The following is a 24482-nucleotide window of genomic DNA, read 5'->3' as shown; positions in this document are numbered from 1 at the left end:
GTGGACAGGTGAAAACTAGACTCGTAGCTGCTAGAGGAATGTGAGAGGAGGCAACAGTGAGAATGCAAACAGGAAGCAGAGTCTAGTATTCTCGTTGTCTGCTTCCTCAGCTATCTGCCTATGAGCATAATGGGGGGGAATTTGAGTAGAGTTTGCTACTATCCACGGTTTTAGGTATCTGCGGCAGCAGGAGGAACGTATTCCCCTTTTCCACTCCATTCCTCTTTTCCTTTTCAAATGGAAGGTGAAAAAGAGGAATGGAAGTAGTGGAGAGGAGGATGACAACAGTGAGAGGGTTGAGATGAATGACAGCTGCACCTCTCATCAATGTACTACCTGAGGTGATCACCTCCATCTTTCTCATAGATGGGGCAGCCTTGCACATCAGATCCTTAGAGAGAAGCACCCTGAGGTGGGATGGAGTGTATCATCTTTTTGGAAAAGGGACAGGTGAACACTAGACTCATAGCTGCTAGAAGAATGTGAGAGGAGGCAACAGTGAGAACACATTCTCTTCTCACATACTCTGATGACTTTCCCATTTCAAACAGAGAGAGAGAGAGGGAGGGAGAGAGAGAGAGAGAGAGCGCTCTGGCCATTAGTTCCCATAAACGAATATCAACCAGCTATTCAATGGGAACTGGGTCATAGCTCAGTGATGCAGCACATGTTTTGCATGCACATGCTCCCAAGTTTAATTCCTTGCATCACAAAATAGTGCTGGAGAAGTCCTTCATTTAAAACCCTAGACAGACTCTACCAGTCGGTGTGTAAAACTCTGAATAAGATGTACCAATGACAGCTATATTTGTACATAATGCATGTATGCATACATGTATAGATGTATGTGCATGTATGGGTGCATGCACATGTGTTCACCCAGAATTTGTATCAGAAGCACAATCCAACAGCCCTAAGATCTACTGAAAAAACAGTCTGATGCTAAAAAAACAAATTGGACAATGATATCAATGCTTTTGTGCTGCAGTTGATATTTGTGCTGGTTACTCCCTTAGCTTACTGTCAAGCCTAGTCTTGAAGCATTGCGCTGGCACAAAAACCACTGGAATTCCTATACCTTACAACATTGCAGCAGTTTATGGCTCCCCAGGCTACACGTTTTGCTTTGATCTCTACGAATTAACAGAAGTCCATCAGAGGCAAAGACACTTTCAGGACATGTGTTGTGTTTCATGTGGGCTCATGTCCTCAGGAACCAAGCAGAGGCCAATAAATGACTTGCACAGGTCAGCAAGCATCTGTCAGTTGGCAAAAGCTATAAAAGTCTTTCATCTCTTTTTGTCATTTAGAGAAATGACTTTTTTTCCTTCAAGCGAGGCAATAAAGACAAATTGCTAATTGGTCTCATTAATGCCATGATGAGAAAATCCTAAGGGATGAGAAGAAATGATCCTGTGTGTTTCCTGATGTTACTTTATTTCTTACAAATGTCATCATGAATTGCGGGTAGCTATTAAGCTATCAATAGTAAAATTTCCATGATACTAAAAACTCTATTTTATTTGACCTCTTCATAGCAGAATCAAGAAGGATGCAATCAAGAATGCCCACTTTTTTTCTAGATGAATAAATGGAAAATATGTTTCAAGAGATCTTGTAAAAAAGCACAATGGAAAAGGTTTGCTGTTCAGTTAAAAGAGTTATTTCCAAAGGACAGGAATTTAAAGCACATTTTGAACCATTCTGAATTTATGTCTTCATTAGGTACCGAATGAACAAGAGAATTTGCGATTCAAAAGTCTTTCTTTTCTAGCTGCCAAACATTATGTTCAACAAATCTAAAGAATGCCTATTGTATTTCCCATGCCTCAATCTTAACTGGGAAGCAATCTTTCAGAAAAGAAGCCATCTGTATGCAATTCAGTGGACAATTTGCAGGTGCTCAGAGAGCTCTCCCCCTAATCTGAAGATATAGGTGAAGAAAGACCAAATCATTGCCCAGTATGGAAATCTTGAGAACTGGTATGGAAAATAAGGGGAAGTCTTTTCTTGCAATTTTGTCCTGATTTGGGGAGGACAGTTGGACAGCAGGAGGTATTTTTTACTTACCCATCCCCCCTCCCCGGTAGGCTGCCTAATTGCCTGCAAATCTCTGTGGATCTACACCACTCATTTACTGGTGCAAGTCCAAAGACAGACAGGGGGCAGGGTGGGTAGAAACATGGGGGATAAGATCCAGCATATGATTCACCCCATCTCTATCCTGACACAAATCTCAGTTCCTCCCCAATGCATCCTGCCCACAACCTTCCTCCACTGCCAACTTATGAGCACCTGTACAGCCTTTTAGAGCCACTGCTGTGCATCTATGGCACCAAACTTGCAGCTTTCAAGAGCATAAAGCAGGGGTCTCAAACTCCAGCCCAGGGGGGCCAGATGTGGCCCGTGGAGAGCCTCTATCCAACCCACAACCAGCCTCTGATCAGTTGACCGAACACAATCAGAGTTGTATTTGTGGGGGGGGGATGGGGTTCCATTTAAGTGTGCGTTTTACTTCTTGGGCTGTGTTGGTGCTTGGAGAAATCCTGGACATTTGAGCTCATTCATTCATTCATTCATTCATGTAAGTTCCATCTAATATATTTATTTAAATTTTATATTTAATTTTTTTCTGGCCCTCGACACTGTGCCAGATATTTGATGCAGCCCTTTGGCCAAAAAGTTTAGAGACCCCTAGCACAAATGACTAACATAAAGGACCTTGTGCTGCTGGAGCACTAGTTCCAGCAGTGCCAGGCCCCAATTGGACTGGGGCCCTAATCTGGTTAACAACCCTGGTTCTCAGTATTTCAAAATTCAATTCACACTAGCAAAGTTATAAATTCCAGAATCAGGCAAAAACTCCAGTATGTACTGTACAATGCCTGATAGGCATAAAAGGAAGATATTCTACAAAGGATTGTTTAATGCACAGAAACAGGCCCAAGATCAGCTTTATGGCTTAATAGCACAGTGTTCTTTCCAGGAACATGAGCCCAAAATTAGAGACTTTTGAAGGTCCCTGAATGACTTTCATCTTGTTGGGAGTGTTGCCTCAGCCTCTCCACCATGCAAAAATCTGTGGCTCGCTCTCTTTAAAGGATTCGCCAATGTGCTGCTTCCAGCAGAAGCCTCATGCGAGGCCCTCCATCTGCCCTTTCCTTCTGCCTGCAAGTCATTTATATTCAGGCAAGCCGAATTATTTAGCTGTTATGTATAATAAGATGATTGAGAGGCTCGGAGACCCACATTTTAGCAGGTCAGACACAGCCTCGCACGGAGGCCCCAAGCGGATTCACATGCAAATAACGAAAGGTTGAGTGCAAGACGAAAAGGAGGCAGGAGTGGAATTGCTGTTGACACGGCAGAGTCCCACATGTCTGCCTATCCATGAGAAGAAAGGGAGTGGGAAACATTGACACCGGCAATGCAGGCGTGAGCATTATTCATACCCGTCACCTGTCTCCACTGTACCGAGGCAAATCACAATCAGCGATTGCACAGGCACTCCTGGCTGGAGGCAAATGCAATGAGCAGAGCCATAAATTCAATTCCATTTTGCATTTGCGAATGTTAATGACCCACTGGCAATTCCAAGCACGGAATGGAAGCAAAACATTCCGCGGCTGTTGTTCCACTATGTCACTGGTCATTCCCAACCCTCTCCCCCTCTCCTTAAAGCAATCCTGTAATTCCACTGCCATGGATGATCCAGGGTCATGAAAGTCAAAGTCATTCCAATTTGATCTCAGACAACTAGGGACAAAAATTAGGATGCTTCCTTCCTTGGTCATGGCTGTGCTCAAACATTTGTATTCAAATTAGAATGCTCTCCCTCTTTTAAGTATTCGCTAATGGTCAAAGGTCATGGTAAGAATGAGGGCAGGGATGGCCAACTTCTAAGCCTGGGGGCCAAACTATCGCCCAGCCATGCTTTTTGAGGGGTGGACTATCTTTGGTTAAAATGTCTTTGCCAGAATCAGAGCCGAGCATTTGGGGTGTACATATAGGAGTCATGAGATTCAGAGTGGAGCAGACGAAGACATACATATTATAATTAATAATAATATCACCAACGTTTGTAATTAGCCATAATTATCTCATTCAGAATACAAATTTGCCCTGCTTGCCCTGCAATGCTTGGGTGTCTTATGAACCGAGCATCATCTCCCCCAAAGTTCTGCATGTGAAATGAGATTCTGTCCATGCACAGTCATCATTCAGCAGACCAGGTAACCAAAGCCTTGTAAGCATCTGAGCAAAGTCCCTTAAGATTAACCCCCTTGCTTTCAATGAAACTCTTGTCGAGTCCTGTAAACTATGTGACTAACCCACCTGACCAAGCAGCCTTTTGTTTGTAGAGTCTCTTCACTATCTGGGTCAGTTCTAATTTTTTTTCTTCAAACATTTAATGTGATTGTTGGCCTCCATCCAAATGGAAAATCTTCTCTTGCTCCAGGTGTGTTTGGTTTTCGACAGGGAGCAGGGCACTGAATTTCCAAGTGGCTTTCCACCATAGGCAGCTCTGGGAGCTACAGTTTCAAGGTGGGGGGAGGATATGATAAGCCATACATACACCATACCATACACACACATGCACCAACGTTATGTGGACAAAACTATCAGAAAAGTTAAGGGTGTTTTTTTTTTTTTTCCCAAACTGAGAAAGCTCATAATTGTAGCACCAATTCTGAATTGAGATGAAGGGTGTTCACTCATCACCAATAATCACTATAGCTGGAAATTGTTCCCTACGTTGACATGTGAATTGCAAAGTTCAAACTAGTGGAGGATCTGGAAAACAGGGCAAAAGGGAAAGCCAAGGACAGATTCTGATCAGCTTCAACAAGGGTTGAAGTGCCAAGTTTTCCCATCCCAAGCTCCCCCAACAACCAGGTTAGTTCCCTACCAATATTCACCCACCCTCCATGTATATATCCTCCACACTTCCTTCCCCTTCTCTGCCTTTTGAAAAAACAGAAAGCAGGTTGGATGAGGCACAGTGATGGCAATGGTGGTATTTATTTATTTTTTCATGTTTTTATATCATCCTCCATCCAAGGAGCTCAGGGTGTTGCACATGGTTCCTTCCTCTTTTTTGTCCTCACAACAACCCTGTGAGGTAGGTTAGGCGGAGAGATAGTGACCATGGTTAAGCTTCATGGTTAAGCAGGGATTTGGACCCGGATCTTCCATGTCTAAGTCCAACTCCTGAACCATTATTACACCATCCTGGCTCCACTGACACCAGCAGATACAGGAGGATGGAGGCAGTCAGGCTCCCAGCCGGCAGGCTAATAACATGATAGGCTGGCCAGCATGGTACCACCACCTACACAAATCCACCACAAGCAGTCACATTGCCACACTTCATTACCAAGCAGGCCTTGAGTCAAAGTCCCAGATGCAACTTGCAGACCTTCAGCTGGTGCTACATCCATTAACGGAGGTCAGCAGAGGATAGGGGTACTTTTTGGAGGCCTCCAATGTGTTTAGTCAGTGCCTTCAATTTGCACAAGCCACCCAGGCCTATGGTCAGCCAATTTCTGATCTGCTAATCACAGAGAGGGATTGCACAAGTGATGACATTCAATTTGTGTGCTCAGCATTCATGGATTGGACCAGATAATTACTTCCTGTCTTTTTTTTTTTTTCCTTTTGGCCTCTTTAAGGAGAAAAAATGGCATAAAAGAATACATGGGTCCAATTCAAGCTAAGCTGCAGTAGCTTTTTCTTCTGGGAAATGGTACACTTTATCAAAGGAGAACACATTCGAAAGGAACACCCAGAGCAGTTACTGAAAGAGACCTAGGGAAAAAAGGGGCCAGGCTGAAACCTAATCTACAGAAACAGAAATGGAACCGGAATATTTGAGTTTATTTCTTTGTGAACACCTAGACCAGCGTCTTTTTTTTTAAGCATAATGCTACTCTCTCTCTCTCTCTCTCTCTCTCTCTCTCTCTCTCTCTCTTTCTTTTTAAATTACACTGCCTGAAAGCTTTGGTATTCACTCTGAATTGGCCTTTGAAATTCGAACTAGAATGGATTGAGTTGGCCAGATGACTTTTTTTTTTTTCCACCAGAGCGGCTTTTTCAGATATTGTGTAGCAAGATCTTTGCAAAATTGGATTGGGAGACTGAAAGGTTCCTAATGACATAAAGGGATACAAAGGTAGCAGGTTTGCTTCCTGATCGCTGGAGGGAGAGATTGCAGCTCAATGACAGGGATGTGCTTTCTGGGCAGAAGATTTCAGGGTTGATCTCTGACATCCCCAGTTCTAAAAAGAATCTGATAGCAGGAGATGGGAAAGAGCAGTAGCTTAGCTATGGGAAGGGTGGTGCGCTAAGTATTGCAGGCGCTTCAATGTGTTGTGTAAGCAGCCCCTCCCAGGCAGGGGAAGTTGCCATTGCTGCCCAGAATGGCTTTGATGACAAGTGGGAGGGGGGCACTTACACAGCAAAGTGGTGGTGTGGTTTGCGGAAGTGGTTTGTGCTCACTTTTTTCTCAACATTCCAAGCCTCGGGGAGACCTGCAGAGGGCTGTGCAGGGTTCCCTGCACCTCCTGGAGCCTGCTGCAGCCCTAAGTAGGTGCAAGCAACCCCCTCACCCCCCCCTTAGTGACCCAATCCTGGGGATTAAGTCACTGCCTCTCCCCTTCCACCACCCCGTAAGGAACGGGGGAAACTTTACACACACTGGTGGGTCACAATCTACTGCCTTAGAGATACCAAGAGCATAATTTGGAAAGCGAGAACAAAGAAGAAAGATGGATGAAGGAATGAGTGGAGGGGGTAAAAAATAAAAAAATAAAAATTAAAAGTGGATTATTGCAAGTCTTTCCTGAATTTAGAAAGGTTAAAGAACACTGTTTTACAAGGCCAGCTGTCTTTTAGAGTTTTAGCAAATTTTTAAAACTAGATATTTTTGTCACACAGAACTATCATCCAAAAGTAAGTTTCTGATACACACTAAGACTGCTGGCCAGTTTTGCTGCATACCCTTTGCTGGGAACAAAGCATTTGATTTCACATGATGGACATAATATGTTTTTAAGCATTCATGATTTCAAGAAGAGAATTAGGCATGTGCTTATCACTCTGACATTGAAATCAATGTATGCATTAGAAAAGTGGTTCTCAAGCTTTTTGGCACCAGGACCCACTTTTTAGGATGACAATCTGTTGGGACCCACTGGAAGTGATGTCATGGCTGGAAGTGACATCATCAGTTTAGGCTTTAAACCTAAACCTTGATCAGCCAAAGGTCTGATGTGGTCTGACACAGCCCACTCATGCTGTTACTTTGTATAGCTTGGAATTCAAACATTCCAGCTTGGAAATCAAAGCAGGATGCAGGCTTAAATCCTTCTCCAACCACACAGCCCTTCCCCCTTTACAGCATCCCATCTTCCCATCTATTCAGGGCAAGGCACCATGTCTCTCTCCCACCAGGATCCTGACCTGCCCAGCAGTTCTGTGTCCTGTTTTCTCAGCTCTGTATTTTCAATAGCAGCGGAGCTAGGTGCTACGTGACTCACTTGAAATTGGCTCACAAGCCACCTAGTGGGTCCTGACCCACAGTTCGAGAAATACTGCATTAGAACACTTAGAGCAGGGGTGCCCAAACCCCGGCCCTGGGGCCACTTGCAGCCCTCGAGGCCTCTCAATGTGGCCCTCAGGGAGCCCACAGTCTCCAATGAGCCTCTGGCCCTCCGGAGATTTGTTGGAGCCCACACTGGCCTGACACAACTGCTCTCAGTGTGAGTGTGACTGTTTGACCTCTCATGTGAATTGTGGGATGAGGGCTCCCTCCACTGCTTCTTGTTTCATGTCTGTGATGCAGTAGCGGCAGCAAAGGAAAGGCAAGCCTTGCTTTGTGCAAGGCCTTGAGATATTGCAAGACCTTCATTCATTCATATAAGTTCATCTTTAATATATTCATTTATGTAAACTTATGTAAATTTATTCAAATTTTAAATGTAAATTAATTCTTTTTTTCCCTGGCTCCCGACACAGTGTCAGAGAGATGATGTGGCCCTCCTGCCAAAAACTTTGGACACCCCGACTTAGAGCCTAATCATATGCCTGTCTACTCAAAAGTAAGTCCTATTATAGTCAGTGGAGTTTACTTCCAGGTAAGTGTGAATAGGATTGCAACCTTAGCTTTGGATGGACCATGCCCAGAGTCAATTCAATCACACACAGGTCCTGTCTAGAGAAGGGGCTGGGAGCTTGGTTGAGCATTCCTGAAATAATGTAGCAAACATGTTCTCTATTAAGTCATGCTGTCCTGACCAGAGCTGCAATCATGTTTCAAAATAAACCACAAGAACATTCTCTTCTGGGATGAACAGTACAATGTAACTTCCCCTCTGGATTTGCTGATAATGCTTCTTCTCCTCCCACAGTTACACTGAACATAGTTACAGTTCCTGTAACTCTTCTTGCCATTGATAGCTCCATGGGTGTGGCTGCCCTTCATCTAGTGAGCCCGATAGTAAGGAAAAGGCAACAGCTGGGGTGGCAGATGTCACAAAATGTGAGTCCTGAGAAACACAATGATATAGCATATGAATATTAACTAAGCTGCTTAGTAGAATACAGAAGGCTGACATATCCTGAATCAAACTACTGGTCCATTTTGCTCACTATTGTTTTCACCAGTGTTCTTCAACCTGTGGGTTGGGACCCCAAGGGGTCACGGAGCCTCATTGGGGGGGGGGGGTCACTGCAACCTTTCAAAACCTTTGCAAGAGAGGGCTTAGAACAATCCTATAATGGTACCACCTTATCAAAACTGAGTTCTTGATATAATCCTGTACAGTCTCTTGCTGTCTTGCCCCACAGCTCCTTAGGCAGGCCCTGCCAAGGCAGCCACCTCGCAGGGTTGTTGTGAAAACACAAGAGATAGGGGGAAATGGGACAGGCAGGTGGGTGGATTGGGTTCTGGGAGAGGACGGGGTTGGTGGTGGAAAGTCTATTTTTATTGAGGTCATGGCAGAAATAAGGCTGAAGAAAATTGGTCTACACTGCCTGGTCACAGATCTTCAGGGTTTCTATCAAGAGACATTTCCCAACCCTACCTGGAGTTGCGATGGACCAAACTTGGGATTTACTGCATGCAAAGCATAAGCTATAGCCATTATATATATTAGAATACTCTCCAGGAAAGGTCGTAAAGATGACTATAGATTGCACTAGCCATTCCTGACATGTTTGATTTGTAAAACCATCTCAAGGCAGAATTCAGAATTGCTAGTAACTTGTAAAAACACAGTACACCTAAGTCCAAATTCAGCAAATACAAAAGGCTGATCAAACATGCCCTAAGGCAGCGATTTTCAACCTTTTCCATCTCATGGCACACTGACAAGGTGCTAAAATTGTCAACACACACCACCAGTTTTTTGACAATTGACAAAGCACACCATGAGGTGCTTGGGGGGGCTCACCCCCCCCCATTGGCCCTACTAATAAATGACCCTCCCCCACACTCCCAAGGCACACCTGGAAACCATTTGCACACACCAATGTGCCACCTCACAGTGGCTGAAAATAGCTGCCCTCAGGAGATGAGTTTCAACACTATTGATAGTGACTCATATAACTTGTATTGAGTTTTTGTACAGGTTAAACTGGTTTGGTTCTCAAGATCAAGCAGATGCAGATGAGCCTCCAGCACTCCAGAGCCCTTGCCTTCAACCCTCCCCCCCCCCCAGCAGTCTTTAAACAGAAGGAAACATCCCAATCTGCTCCTTTTGACAGTAAGCTCACAGCCAGTCTTTACTACCCATTGTCTTTGATAATGCAATGCCGAAAGGAAGCCAAGCCAAACCTTCTGCCTGATTTAGGATTTGGGGGGGGAGGGGCTGTGCTGCAAATCTCTCTTGGGAAACAAGAATGGGGGGAAAAAATCTCCTTGTTGCAAATTAAGAGACAAGAATTGCAGACCTTCTACAGATCCTGAACTTGGAGGCATTCGATTTTCAGTTTTTAATTGTAAACTATTTTGGGCACCCTTGTTTCCCCGGTGACATGACTGAAGTAAGGAAGCAAACAATCCAACTATTATTCCAGGAGCTCAGAGTGACATAATCAGAGACTATCTTAATCTTCTGTTAATCTTGAGTTTGCTGTAAGCTTTGCTGTTGTTGACTGCTAGCTATCAGGGATGGAACTATGTAAAAGCAAGGGAACAGGCTCCTGTTGTGCTCAAACCTGGAGTGAGTAATTGTCTGTTTTGGCCTCAGTTAAACCATGGGGGTTGTTCATCAACTCTCTCTCCTTGGATTGTAGCATAACAGCAGGGCCAAAATAGTTCACTTTCAGTTGCCTATTGCAACAGGTGAAAATTTTACACACCTGGGAGAAACATTCTCACACAGCTCAGATGGAGTGGGTAAAAACCCACTGAGGTCAATGGGACTACTCACAAGTAAAACACTGTCACTTTTTACTGTTTGAGTTATTATTTGAGATGTTTCCTTACTCCAGTAAACTCACATTCAGAGGTCCCAAAATTACAGGCTGCAGGCCACATCCAGCCCACTGAAACAATCTGACTGGCTCTCTGAGCCCTTATACGTAACAGTCCCACCACCACTCCTTCTCCCAATGTGCGCCTTCTTCCTCCTACTGGATGAGACCACTGCTGGGCTGGGTAGGGGGAGGGGATAGAAATGGGAGAGGAGAAGCTGTGGGAGTGGGTGAATCTGACAGTGATGGTGTGTGCTGGATCCTATCCTCCTTACCCACAGCCTTCTCCCACCTCCTTTCTCTACTTTCCTTCCTTTCTCTCCTTTCTGTCCTGCAAAATTGCTGCTGCAGGTCTGAGGAGACCCATTGCAGGGCAGGATGTTTACTAGAGGGAAAATGGGTTTTTAGTTGCCTTTCCCTTTCAAAGCCTCCCACTCTACTCACCCACCCCCACTGGAAACCGCATTTGCCTTTTTAGTGCAGCTGCACTGGTAGGAGAATAAAATTGGGCCATAAATTTCATTCGTTGATTCATGCATTTTTCACAGTTCTATACCACGCTTCTTCCCTGGAGCTCAGGGGGGTGCACATGGTTCCTGCTCTCCTTTGGTCCTTACAACAACCCTGTGAGGTGTTGGTGAGACTGAGAATGACTGGCCCAAGGTCACCCAGGAAGCTTTGTGACTGAGCAGGGATTTGAACCTGGATCTTCCAGGTCTAAGTCCAATTTCTGAACTATAACACCATCCTGGCTCGCCCTTTTCTTTTTCTTGCCAAATTCTCCCCACATTCAGTAAACACAGTGAAGGGAGAGCGGGACTGTGCCCTGAAGTCACACATTTGGAGTTCATGAGCCCGTGGGAGTCCTGGTTTTTATGTGCATGTACATTCTCTCACTCATGAGCACCAAACATGTCACCAACGGCAGAGACATGGCCAGCAGGGACATCTGTCAGCAGGGGGGGTCAGTAAGCTCAGTTCCATTCTCTTATTGTCTCATTTACTGGGCACAGTAAACCTCTCTCAACCGCTGGGGATAAGAACAGGCCCTCAGTTTGGCTGTACTAACTAAACAGCCACCGGGTAGATGGGACTCCTTAGCCTGGGAAGGCAGCTCATCTGAGAGAAGGAAAACTCTGATCCCAAACCTCCACTGCCTTGTGGCTACATCCACTTATGGAAAAGGCTTCAGGAGTCAACCTCGAGGCAAAATCCGGAGCCAAAGTCCCTGAGGCAGTTCATGGCTGAACACAGTCACACTCTGGCAACTCTTGCAACACCGCTGGAACCAACCGTATTGGCTTCTGCCTTTCCATTGGACCATTTCAGCCATGTGGAGAGGGCAGATTTGCTGCATGGGTAACAGTCTATCCTCCATATCTACTTTACCCAGGCTGCGCGCACTGGAGAGGACATTCTGTTCCAGAACCACCATTCAGAGCATGATACCATAGTCTTCCAAGACTGAAGGATGCCAACACACTGGGCACATGGAACATTTTTGTGAGAAGAGAGCAAAGGATGGTGAGACTAGCAAGTACACTCTCACTATTCCCCCCACACCCCTTTGCATTCTTCCTAGCTTGTTATCCACAAGGGGTCAAGGGCACTCTTGAATTAAAAGACTAGAGCAGTGTTTCTCAAACTGTGGGTCAGGACCCACTAGGTGGGTCATGAGCCAATTTCAAGTGGGTCCCCATTCATTTCAATATTATATTTTTAATATATTGGACTTGATGCTACCATGGTATGTGATTGCACTTGGGGAAATGTTACAAACCTGTACCTTTAACAAGCTGCTATGTATATTCTTTTAACAATTATAGTCAATGGGACTTACTCCTGGGTAAGATTTCAGCCTAGGATTGTTAAAAAATTTTCCTGCTTGATGATGTCACTTCTGATCATGACATCACTTCCACGGGGTCCTGACAGATTCTTATTCTAAAAAGTGGGTCCAGGTGCTAAATGTGTGAGAACTACTGGACTAGAGGAAGAATCCAACCAAGCTGCAGCACTTCCATCCCATCTCTAACAAAAGGAAAGTGATCAGTGGGACATAATATTCTTTAACTTTGGTTAGAAAAACCTGTTAAATATTTTTGCCCCCTGAAAATGTGAGAATTGTAATTTTAAAAGATGGCTAAGCAAAACGCTGTTTTGACATCTTTGTGCTCCCCAGTGCAGATGAATTTAAGTTTATAGGAAACTCTTCACATTCATAAAACTGTTATTTACAACTCCTGTTTTAACAAGTATGCTGACCTTCACGTCCTGTACCTATCTGTATTCAATGACCCAGGCAAAGAGTACACTTCTTGGAAGCTATCAATACTGGTGTAGACCAGACCACAGACTGTCTGGTGTTTTTAACCCTTTACCCCACAGAGTGTGCAGGACTATGGTTTATTGGGTTACCATTCTAAAGCCTTAAGCAGCTTGTAGCTTCTGACACAGATTTGCCTTGACTCAGGCAGCTCCGGTGTTGTCTAGTTTCAGTTTCAAGGCAGGGATGAGTTTTCCAGGCTGTGTTTCAAACCTTGCTATAATACTAGAAGCAGCCAGGAATGCGTAAACATTAGACAGTGCAGAACACTGGAAGCCTTGAGCAAGCTGTGAGCAGGCTGAGTCTCCACAAGAAATCCAGTTCTTCTGGCTCAAAGAAAGTGCCTGGCACTTACCTTTCTGCTGCTAGTACAAGTGCTAGGCTTTAATACCAGCCTGGTGGCAACTCAGGGACTCAAATAGCTCTGCAGTTATATAAATGGGAGATAAGCAGCCACAGTTCCCAGGCAATGTGTCTTGTGGAGTGGTCAAGGACCAATTACTAGTGACAGCCTCATATGCAGATTTGCTGTACACCAGGGGTTATTGCTTCCTTGTTCTTGCTGGCCCACCCACAATTCTATGCTGTCAAAAGGGCAGTCAGGGCAAAGGGGAATGTAAAGCCTCCCCAGTCTATACAAACCTTCTGACTGCTTGCACTGTGTGGTTTTTGCCAAGTGCAAAGAGCACTTTTGCTTAGAAAAGGACATAACTTTCCTCATTGAGAGCTGGAGACATTCTGGCAAAAGCCCTTCCCTGTTGGTGGCAGACAAATGAACAGCAAGAGAACCCTGCTGAATTCCTTCTCTCTTCCTGCATACTCAGCCCACATGGAAGGTTGATGTGGGGAGATCTATGGCAGTCAAACTGTGAGATCAGTTTCAGTTGCACCCCCTAGAAATCAGGTCCAGAAACGCTAAGCAATGTAGATGTTTCAAAATGTGCTGCTTGCTGCTAGTCACAGATAACCACTGAGCAACAACTGGGCAGCCACATTGTGTAGTGAACCATTTTCAAGGCCAACCTTATGTAGCAAGCGTTACTGTAGTCCGCATGAAAAGTTAGCAGGGTGTGAGCAACAGAAATAACAGCTGCGCATTCTTTACTCTAAAATAATCACCTGGAAAGACCCTTTGATAAATTTAATTGCACAGTTGGCAGAATGTCATAACTGGGAACAAAGCAAATAAGCTAGGAAGGGTATAGTAATACTTATCAGGAGCAACCAGAAGACAAGGATATGTGTTAGAGGAATGATTTTCAACTGGTGTGCTATGGCGTACCATGCATGGTCTGCAAGTGCGCTGCAAGAGTTTAGGGGAGGGTCATTTATTATTTGGCCATTGGGGAATGTGAGCACCCCCAACAGCTCTGCAGTGCGCATTGTCAATTGTCAAAAAACCGATGCTGTATCCTGAAAATTTTAGTGCCTTGTCAGTGTGCCTTGAAAAATCACTTAGTGGTACGATGACAGCACTATACAGGTACTATGTATTGCATTTCTAAACAGAAGTAAGTCCCACTGTGTTAAAAGGAATTTTTACCTTAAGCCAGGCAGCAACTGTTACCCTGCACATGCCTGATCTTGTCTGATCTTGGAAGCTAAGCAGGGTCAGGCCTGGTTAGTACTTGGATGGGAGACTGCCTGGGAATACCGGGTGCTGTAGGCTTATACCATAGTCTTTTGAGACTGAAGGTTGCCAACCATTTCTGCCCAATGTTGCATATACACAACAGGGACCAAATGTGTACACCTGTGGGCTGGCCAAAAATGGGTTAATGGCTTGTTAGGTGTTATGGGCCTATATGATCATGTTTACAGTTGTTGCTCCTAGCCTAATGGCACATCTAGACTATTTGCTACCTGTCCAGCCAGTAAAGGTCATACCACATCATACCACATGTCCAATCTTATTGTTGCTTTGATGGTTCTCACTGATCCAGCTAGCACCTATTGTACCTTCTGCCTAATAGCCTCTGTAATGTTTTATGACTATCTGTGTAAAGTGTAAACTGCACAGGAAACACAGCCAAGGGTGTATATTTGTAATCCTGATGTTACCATTCAAGGACAGAATCAGCTCTTCAAAAGTCCTTTAATACGCTGGTGTACATAGGGAGGGTCAACGGTTGCAAGTGCTCCCAGGTGGAACAGCTGGGTGGGGTGGTGCCCACTGCCTCCCCATCCAGAGGCATTCTGAGAGCCAGAGAGGCCACTCACAGCATAAGTCATGTGATGGTGGGGCAGCACAATGGCCAAGACCACCACTGTCTTAATAAGCCCCCTTCTTATTCTTGAGCAGAATTAACTCTACTAAAATAGTCTGCAATGCTTACTTATTTATAGGAAGTAGTCCACTGTTTTGCATTCGGCCTTTTCCTTCAATGATTACACTTTTCAGGGGCAGCTTTTATAGAATTATTTCCCTTGTGAAGAGACAGTAGTAGAGACATGACATTTTTTTCTGGTATCTATTTATAAATAAATTTATAAATATTGTTGCTTTGATGGTTCTGAACTGATCCAGCCAGCACCTACTGTACCTTCTGCCTAATAAATTTATAAATAAATTTATAAATAAACAGGGTGGTTGGCAACCTTCAGTCTCGAAAGACTATGGTATAAGCCTACAGCACCTGGTATTCCCAGGCGGTCTCCTATCCAAGTACTAACCAGGCCTGGCCCTGCTTAGCTTCTGAGATCAGACGAGATCAGGCATGTGCAACTGGGAGGCAGACAACACATATGTGAAACAGCATATTTCTGCAACTTTTTGCAGATGGTGGATGTTTTATGCAAGAATTCTACTTCTAGGCCTGGTCAGTGGTGTCACAAGGGTTTGTGACACCGAGTACGGGCAGCCATTATGTCACCCCCATGATGGACTTCCTCCCATGTAAGTCCCATGTGGGGCAATGCCCCATTGCCCCACTCCTGCTGGTTCTTGTATATCTGCTCTTTGTGAGGGATGTCAAAGCAGTTCAGACATGAGAACCATTGGACAGAAGTCCTGGCATGTTCCAGAGCCAATTACATGAGGAGTAGGATTTGTCTGAATTAGGACTCAGGCTCCTCTGAGGTGTGTATGACCACCACTTAAACCCTTTGTGCCCAGAAGCAGAGGCCCCAATTTGCATAACTGCAACCTTAGAAACAGAGGTCCTGTTATAAAAGTCAGGGAAGAAAAAAATTGAAACAGGAAACAGAAACTTACTAATTAAGGAAACAGGAAACTTAAGGAAACAGGAAACAGAAACTTACTAATTAAGGGGCAATTCATCACTAAGCCCCCCCCCACACACACACACACCTGCACTGAACAGGGAGCAATAAAAAGCACTTTCAATGACAAAACTTTTAATTAACATTGCTTGGTCTTATTTGTGAGTAATACTGTAAAAAAAAGGTCTTGGCTGGAGGGAAGAGTATTGCTGGGCAATGCAGTCTATTGTGTTGGATCCTCCATTTCAATTCTTCTTCCAGCTAATTGTGGAAAAACAGGACCTCAGCAGCTCTAAAATGCTCTTGTGTAGAAGCAACCTTTGGTCTGCATAAAGATACTCTTTCTCCTGCCTTGTGACTCCCATGCTTTAATATCTGACCTTTACTCTGAAATCTGCCTGGCCCTGTTTTGTGTAAGCAATTTCTCTGCCAACTGATTTGCTTTGTTTTTAGGGCGTATAAAGTTGGGTTTGAGCTTTTTCATTTCTTGAGGGAGATGCTAGTGGGAGTGGCTGTTGATCAGTGGTGAAGGACATGCAAAAGGCTCCAGGTTCAATCCCTGGCATCTCCACAGAGGGACACAGGGTGGATTTCTGCTGGGCAGCCCAATCCTAACCTGAGCTGGAACAGGCAGGCCAAGTGGCCTGCACTGTATCCAGCACAGATTAGGAAGTGGAGGGAGGACAACATGGGGTAAGGGGATATTTTCCCCCTTACCACATGTCAAGCCCAAGTAACCCCTAGGGGGTGACTTGGCTCTGTGCCAGCAAAATAGCTGGCACAAATCTGAGCAACCAGCCTTACATTTGGCACAGGTTACCTTGGCCTGTCCCACACCCCTCCCAGGCCCAATCTGCATCCCAGACCACCCTGCCCCTGCCCCAAAACACCTCTCTACCTCCCACATCCTCCCACCACCTTCTCCCTCCCCCCCTGCATCAGCCTGCCCAGCTGGCAAAAACTTACCCTCTTTGGCCTCTGTGAGCTGGTGCGAACACGCTTTATGGCACATTTGTGACACTCAGGAGATGGTGCAGGAGGCCTGCACCAGTGCAACAAACAGTTAAGATTGCACCCAAAGTTGGATTCAAAAATTCTTTAAAGAGGTTTTAAAAAAGGATCATCTAAATCTGTCCTTATTTGAAGACTTCTCCCATTATCAGTCCAGTTTCACAAGCACAAAAAACTGTGATTGTGGACTAAACATCTACATAATCAACAAGATTATTTGAGAATCTATATACTGTATTGCAGGTTGTATGCTTTATGATCTATGTTGCTGTGTCAGCATCTCTGGCAGACTGAAGATTTTAAAAAATGAGACAAAGCACAGCAGTCACTGAAGCCAAATCTTAGCTTCAACAGGTTTGAGGCAACTTCATTAAAGGCAAGTAAATATTCTACTGCTACACATTTATAGCACTCTTTGAGGACACAAAGCACTTCACATGGATTATCTTAATTATGTCCTCCATGGTGGCAGAGGAGCCTGGAGAGACTTCTCTGCCTTCCTTGCCTGGCGGAGGAGGTCAAGAACAGCAGGGGAATAATCTCTCCACACTTCTTTCTGGCACCCTGGTGGTGAGAGAAGCATGGAGCAATCCTATTGCTCCATGGAGCATGGAGCATGGCCAATTCTATGCTTGGGATCATTAGGAAAGGTACTGAGAACAAAACGGCTAGTATTATAATGCCGTTGTACAAATCGATGGTAAGGCCACACCTGGAGTATTGTGTCCAGTTCTGGTCACCGCATCTCAAAAAAAGACATAGTGGAAATGGAAAAGGTGCAAAAGAGAGCGACTAAGATGATTACGGGGCTAGGGCACCTTCCTTCTGAGGAAAGGCTACGGCGTTTGGGCCTCTTCAGCCTAGAAAAGAGGCGCCTGAGGCCCCCCCCTGAGGCATGATTGAGACATACAAAATTATGCAGGGGATGGAAAGAGTGGATAGGGAGATGCTCTTTACACTCTCACATAACACCAGAACCAGGGGACATCCACTAAAATTGAGTGTTGGGAGAGTTAGAACAGACAAAAGAAAATATTTCTTTACTCAGCATGTGGTTGGTCTGTGGAACTCCTTGCCACAGGATGTGGTGACAGCATCTGGCCTGGATGCCTATAAAAGGGATTGGACAAGTTTCTGGAGGAAAAATCCATTACGGGGTACAAGCCATGATGTGTATGCACAACCTCCTGATTTTAGAAATGGGTTATGTCAGAATGCCAGATGCAAGGGAGGGCAACAGGATGAGGTCTCTTGTTATCTGGTGTGCTCCCTGGGGCATTTGGTGGGCCGCTGTGAGATACAGGAAGCTGGACTAGATGGGCCTATGGCCTGATCCAGTGGGGCTGATCTTATGTTCTTATGTTATGTAATCACTTTGCTCTTCTTTCTCAGCCATCCAGGTCAGGATGGGAGGGGGAGCAATCTCTGGAAACTCTAGACTTCCTTCAGCATCCATAGTAATGAGCGAGGAGTGTCCACAAATAGCCTTCCTCTGAGGTCTCACCACCATTGCAAATAGGGGCTGGCAGGAGAAAGCAGCAACAAGTCACTTTGTGGAGCAATTCATGCCACCACAAATTGGAAAGCTTCAGGGGTCATCCAGTTGGGTGTGTGACCTGTCCAATCTGTGATCACCCTAACAACAACTATCCTGTAAGGTATGTCAGTGTAGTTATCATTCCCATTAGTGCAGCTGAGGCTGGAAGAGAGTGGCTTGCCTAAGGCCACCTATTCATTTCCTAGCAGAGGAAAGATTTGAACTGGGGACATCCTAATTTTCATTCTGGTCTTGTACAGCCCAATCCTATGCATGTCTACTCAGAGTAACTCCCATTGAGTTTAATGAAAACTACTCCCAAGCCAATCCTTGGGATTACAGTTGAATTCTATGCATATTTTCACAGAAGTGCCCATTGTATGCATTTGTCCATTGTATGAAATACCCATTGTCAGAAGAACCTATTGTTTGCAATGGATCTTACTCTCAAGTAAGTATTATAGAAGGGGTGGGCCACATTTTGGCAGGAGGTGTCATCTCTCTGACACTGTGTCAGGGGCCAGGAAAAAAAAAAAAGAATTAATTTACATTTCAAATTTGATACATAAATGAATATGTTAGAGATGAAACTTATATGAATGAATTAATTTCACTGAGCTTATTTATAAAACACATGAGAACTATAATACCGGCATGTAGAACCACATGAGAACTATGAACTGTTTGCCACGCACCTCTTGTCAGAATGCCAGATGCAAGGGAGGGCACCAGGATGAGGTCTCTTGTTATCTGGTGTGCTCCCTGGGGCATTTGGTGGGCCGCTGTGAGATACAGGAAGCTGGACTAGATGGGCCTGTGGCCTGATCCAGTGGGGCTGTTCTTATGTTCTTGCACAGTGAAAACATGCATACAGACCAAGCCAGAAACACATGGAGACATAAGTTGTTCAGAGGCAATTGGGGAGGGGGGCATTAAAATAATACCCAGGGGGAAGCAGAAAACACATGGAGACTATACAAGGCCTTGCTCGAACTCGGTCCACAGCTCATGTCTGGTGGTTGTGACTGGCAGTCGCAGGCCAGCACGGGCTCCAACAGTCTCCAATGGGCCAGAGGCTCATTGGAGACTGGGGGCTCCCCGGGGGCCAGATTGGGGATCCCCAAGGGCCACAAATGGCCCACAGGCTCTGGTTTGCCCACTCCTGTGTTATAGGATTGTAGTCTGGGCCACTAGGCTATACCAACTCTTTTGTAAACCTCTCTGTAATTTTGGGGGCAGGGAGGAAACGCAAGACAATCCTCATACAAATGACTTATTTTTTCAGTACCTTTGTCTGTCAAGACAGGAACTGGGATGAGGTTCATTTATTTTTATCCTACACCATTTAACAATCCCTCCTCCCCCCCCCTTCCAAGGAAACATTTTCATTTTCTTACATAGGCTGGGTTTCCTGTAGAGCAGCCACCAGCCTTCTCCTCGTGATGATTTAATGATTTGTCTTGGAAACGTTCCCCGTTGAAATACAGTCCTCTGTCTAAAATCAGCTTCTCCTAGACTCCAGTGTTCTGGTGCGTTGCCAGTTTGGTTATCAATTAACTAAATAATTCAAAGCCTGATGTCATTTGAGCAGAGGAAGGGGGTAACTGGAATGACGTTTCAGAAATGCTACTGGTATTATAATCCTCAGAAATCTGGATGCACAGCATCTCATTTGGCTCATTCTGGTGATGAGGAAGTATTAAAAATGCGACCCCCACCCCAACCATGGTCTTAAAATATAGAGGCAGGATTTTTATCCTGGGGACAATTTTATTTCATTTACGTGTTCGATCCTTGCTATGAATCTGGCTTCCGTCCCCTGAACTCTTGGTAACAATAGCAGTGGTAGCACCAAATGCTCCATCAGGGGCTGGGAAGGAAGCATGGGGGGTGACAAATGGAGGGATTTTTTTTTCCCCCAGGACCCACCCACAACAACCTAGTGCCAACAATGGATGGCATCAAGGGTTCAACCAGGTTGGGTAGTGGTAGTCAGAAAACATGACCAGTCAACCCCCTGAACTTCCCAGTCCTGGTCAGCCACCACTGATTTCTCCCATTTACCTATGGGAAGAGGCTCCACCCATTACCACCACCAGTACACTGGGGGGGTAGTGCAGGGGACTTCCCCCAAATCTCTTGGACCCAGTACTATTGATTTTATACCAACTCAGGGTATGCCCAAGAACTCCTGTCACATGCCAAATATTCTTCCCCTTACCTGAGAAGGTGGCAGCCTTTGTTCTTCCCACTCTCCAATGTTCTAGCTCAGCACTTTCCTCCCTCCACATTACCTCATTCTTTCTGTCTCTGTCTTTTCCCAGTCCAGGAGAAGGAACAGGGGAGACAAGTAGGCAGCCGGAAATGGAGCCCCCCACCAAACTGCTGCCTGAGGTGACAGCTTCAGCTTGTTTCATGGGTGGGCCATCCCTGTTCCAGCTATTATCTTCTAATAATTCTTCGCTTTTGTCTAACAGTTGCTGACTATGCAAAGTACCCAATTGAATGATTTTGATGCAAGCCTTACAGCTCTGTAAGGTTAATAAGTTTGTAGCTGGGGCTGAGAAGTAGTGGATTGCTTTAGGCCACCTTCTGAGGGAAATCCTAATTTGCCTATCTGTCCCTTACTGTGCACACCTATCCATGTTTACTCAGGCTTTCAATGGAACTTACTCTCAGGTACGTGCGTCTAGAATTGCAGCCTTAGCCATTACATCACTCCAGTGACTCTGCTATAAAAGGCTGAGTCCAAGCCTATGCATGTCTACTCAGAAGTAAGTCCCATTATAGTCAATGGGACTTACTCCCTGGAAAGTGTGGATAGGATTGTAGCCTATGTTTCCCTGGCAAATCCTACTTTTGGTGACTATTCAAATATAAGGATTACACAGACCTACAAAATTGAGGGTCAGAACAGTTTTTCCCAAACTTTTATGGTGGGTTTGATATGAATTTGGGGCACCGATTCAAAAAATGGCATCTGTTTTGCCCTATCACATCTAGTTTTGGAGATATACTACAGCCTCTTTAGTGAATAGTTCAAGCAGCTTCCTCATGAGGAAGCCATGGTGTAGGCTTCCTCATGAGGAAGCTGCTTGAACCACTCACTAAAGAGGCTGTAGTATATCTCCAAAACTAGATGTGATAGGGCAAAACAAAACGGATGCCATTTTTTGAATCGGCACCCCAAATGTACCCAGGAATTGGTGTAACGTTTAAGGAAGCAAAATGTGTGTTGGCCTGTGTTATTGACAGATGACAGGAAATAGCTGTTTTGAGCTCCATTCATACTGTGCCATCAGTGAATATTTTTAAGACTGTATATTTTTCAAGTGCAGGAGTCTTCCTTGAAAAAGCAAAGCGGAATTTTTTTCAGGCATGTGCATCCCAGAGCATCACCTCTGTCTTTTTGAATGAAATGCTCCAATGTCTGGTTGCAGTGTCAGACAGGTGTGCTTGGAAGCACATTACATGGTTCACTGGCTTATTTTATCTCCTTCCTCCAAGCTATTGGTTATAAGATGCCACACCACTTCAGCTGCACTCTGCTTTCAAAAGCAAATAAGAGGCCAGGAGGGAGAACAGGCTGACGTAAGGACCAGAGTACAGGACTCCTAGGATCACACAGTGTTCTGTGTATCTTACGCCAGGGTGTGGCTTTTGCAAGTTGTAAAAACTCACTCACAGGGAGTTCACTTCCACCAGGAAACCCCCTGCACTGTGCTCACTGTGTGGAAAGGGATGGGAAAGGAAATGTGTGCTTCGGCTCCAAGCCCCACCAAGAAAGCACATGCTAGCAGCAAGTTTGGACATCACTTAAACACTTAGAAATGCTCCTTTAAAAAGAAAAGGCCTCTTTTCTTAGACTGTGTGGCCTTTTCAGACAAGGAACTATTGATTTATTTTGCTATGTAAACCACACTGTGAACTTTTTTTTTTAAGCTCTATATAAATATCGTCATCCCATGATCCTCTTCTTTTTTGAACATATAAGAACATATGGTTCTTATACAGCTGTTGTGACAAACAGAAACCCATGTAGTACTTTTAGTGCACAGGAAAGTATACTTTCTCTACTAGCACTTCCAGTGATTGTTAAAGTGACATGAGGAATGTGACTATATCAAGCTATTAGTTAGTGCCTATGCCATCACGGGTGACAAGTAAGGTATTCTTCTGCACCCCCCAACCCTCTCTCACTGTTTTACAGCACAATCCTATGCAGGCCTACTCAGAATTAAGCTCTATTGAGTTCAATTGGACTTACTCCCAGGTAACTGTGTTTAGGATTGCAGCCTTAGGGCCAAATACTATCGAACTTTCCAGCAGTGATGCAGCTGCAATGCAGCCCTGAGGTAAGGAAACAATCATTCCCTTATGCCTGTTGTTTTCAAACTCTCCAGGAGTTTGAAAAGCGTAGTAAATCCTTGCAGGGACAGGGGGAAGGCAGTGACGCGATCCCCAGGATTGCACCACTGGGGGGGGGTGCAGGGACTGGGACGCACTCACCAGTCCCTACAGCATCATCCTGGGGGTGCTCCACTTCCGGTGCTCTATTTTCACTTAGAACCAGCTGGAGAGCCCTGCAGGCACTCACACAGGGCTCCCCGCACCCCCAGGACGATGCTGCAGGGACTGGTGAGTGCATCCCAGTCCCTGCAGCTCCCCTGAGCGGCGCAATGCTGGAGATCACCTCGCTGCCTCCTCCCTGCCTGCCCCCTACCCCCGCCCCTTAAGGGGTAGAGGCCAGGGCCTTCAGGCTGGGGCATCCTGACACCCCAGTCTGAAAACCTCTGCCTTACCGTGAGGAAGCCTCCATGACTATCTTCCCCACTGCAGGATACAGCACATGCACCACTGGCATGCCCGCATCAGTGCTGGAAAGTTGGATAGGATTGGGCCCTTTGACTGCAACTTCAGGCATACTTATTTGATAATGGAGCCCACTGAAGTCAATAGGACTTATTTGTGCTGTTAGAGAATGAGTGCTCCTCCCCAGTGCATTACTCCAGCAGGAGCACTTACACAGTTCATAAGTCAGGTGCGTGATTTTACCCCCACCCTGTTAATCTTCCCATCACATTAAATGTGCCCGAAGTAAAAAACTACAATAGGCTGACTCCAGGAAGAATCCTTCAAAGATTGAGACGCTATGCTAACCAGCTTCTCTCACAAAGGCATTTCCAGAGTTCATCAACAATGTCATCAAAAGGAAGCTTAAATCCTGTGCCAAATGATATCCATGGCAAAGCTTCCATGGGTTAAGGGACCTGAATCATACCAATTGTTCAAAGGCCATGTATATCAGAAAGAACTACAGTGTAATAGTTTTATGAGAGCCAACTAAAAGTCACCGTGTGTGACATTCTTAAGATAGTGATTCACATGAACATATGAAGCTACCTAATCCTGAGTGAAATCACTGGTCCATCCAGCCCAGTACAGTACTGTAGTCTCAGTTGAGTAGAAGGAGCTCTCCAGAGTTTCAGATGGCTCTTTCCTCAGCATACCTGGAGATCCCAGGACCGCAAACTGGGTTTTCTGCAAGCAAAACAGATGCTCTGCCTTCATACTGCAGTCAGACCCCAAAGGGGAAACTCAGGAAGTTCTTTTCAGCCATTTCATTTGTGGGAGAGCCAGCAAGTTCTCCTAATGGTTACCTGACTCTGGGACTTTTTATTAAAGGAGGTAATCTCATTTATTTTGATGTGAGCTATCTCTAAAAGATGCATAAAGCCATCATAACACTTTGCATCTCAGTGAATTTACTTGGACATAGGAAAGTCCCATTACTGCCAATTTCATTTTTATCCCTGCCAGTGTACTTAGGATCACAACAAAAGAAGGATATTTTTGCTGCTTCAGGATGCTAATATTTTTATGGTGTGCTTTTCATCTCTAATGTAAAGG

The 24482-nt window shown here is 45.0% G+C and overlaps 2 long non-coding RNA genes across 2 annotated transcripts in view; one reads left to right on the top strand and one right to left on the bottom strand.

The window, feature by feature from the left end:
* LOC136651996 (uncharacterized) overlaps window positions 1-13221 on the bottom strand; it is a 28186-nt gene extending 14965 nt beyond the window's left edge. Inside the window, exon 1 of the long non-coding RNA XR_010794554.1 lies at window positions 13158-13221. This is a non-coding gene — a long non-coding RNA (uncharacterized lncRNA). The remainder of the gene's footprint in view (window positions 1-13157) is intronic.
* The window catches only part of LOC136651997 (uncharacterized), a 31627-nt gene continuing 15563 nt past the window's right edge, over window positions 8419-24482 (top strand). The window contains exon 1 of the long non-coding RNA XR_010794555.1: window positions 8419-8539. This is a non-coding gene — a long non-coding RNA (uncharacterized lncRNA). The remainder of the gene's footprint in view (window positions 8540-24482) is intronic.

The sequence above is a fragment of the Tiliqua scincoides genome, chromosome 5 (genome assembly GCF_035046505.1).
Source record: "Tiliqua scincoides isolate rTilSci1 chromosome 5, rTilSci1.hap2, whole genome shotgun sequence".
NCBI lineage: Eukaryota > Metazoa > Chordata > Lepidosauria > Squamata > Scincidae > Tiliqua > Tiliqua scincoides.
Note: the sequence above shows the minus strand (reverse complement) of the source record. Positions and strands in the feature narration are given on the sequence as shown.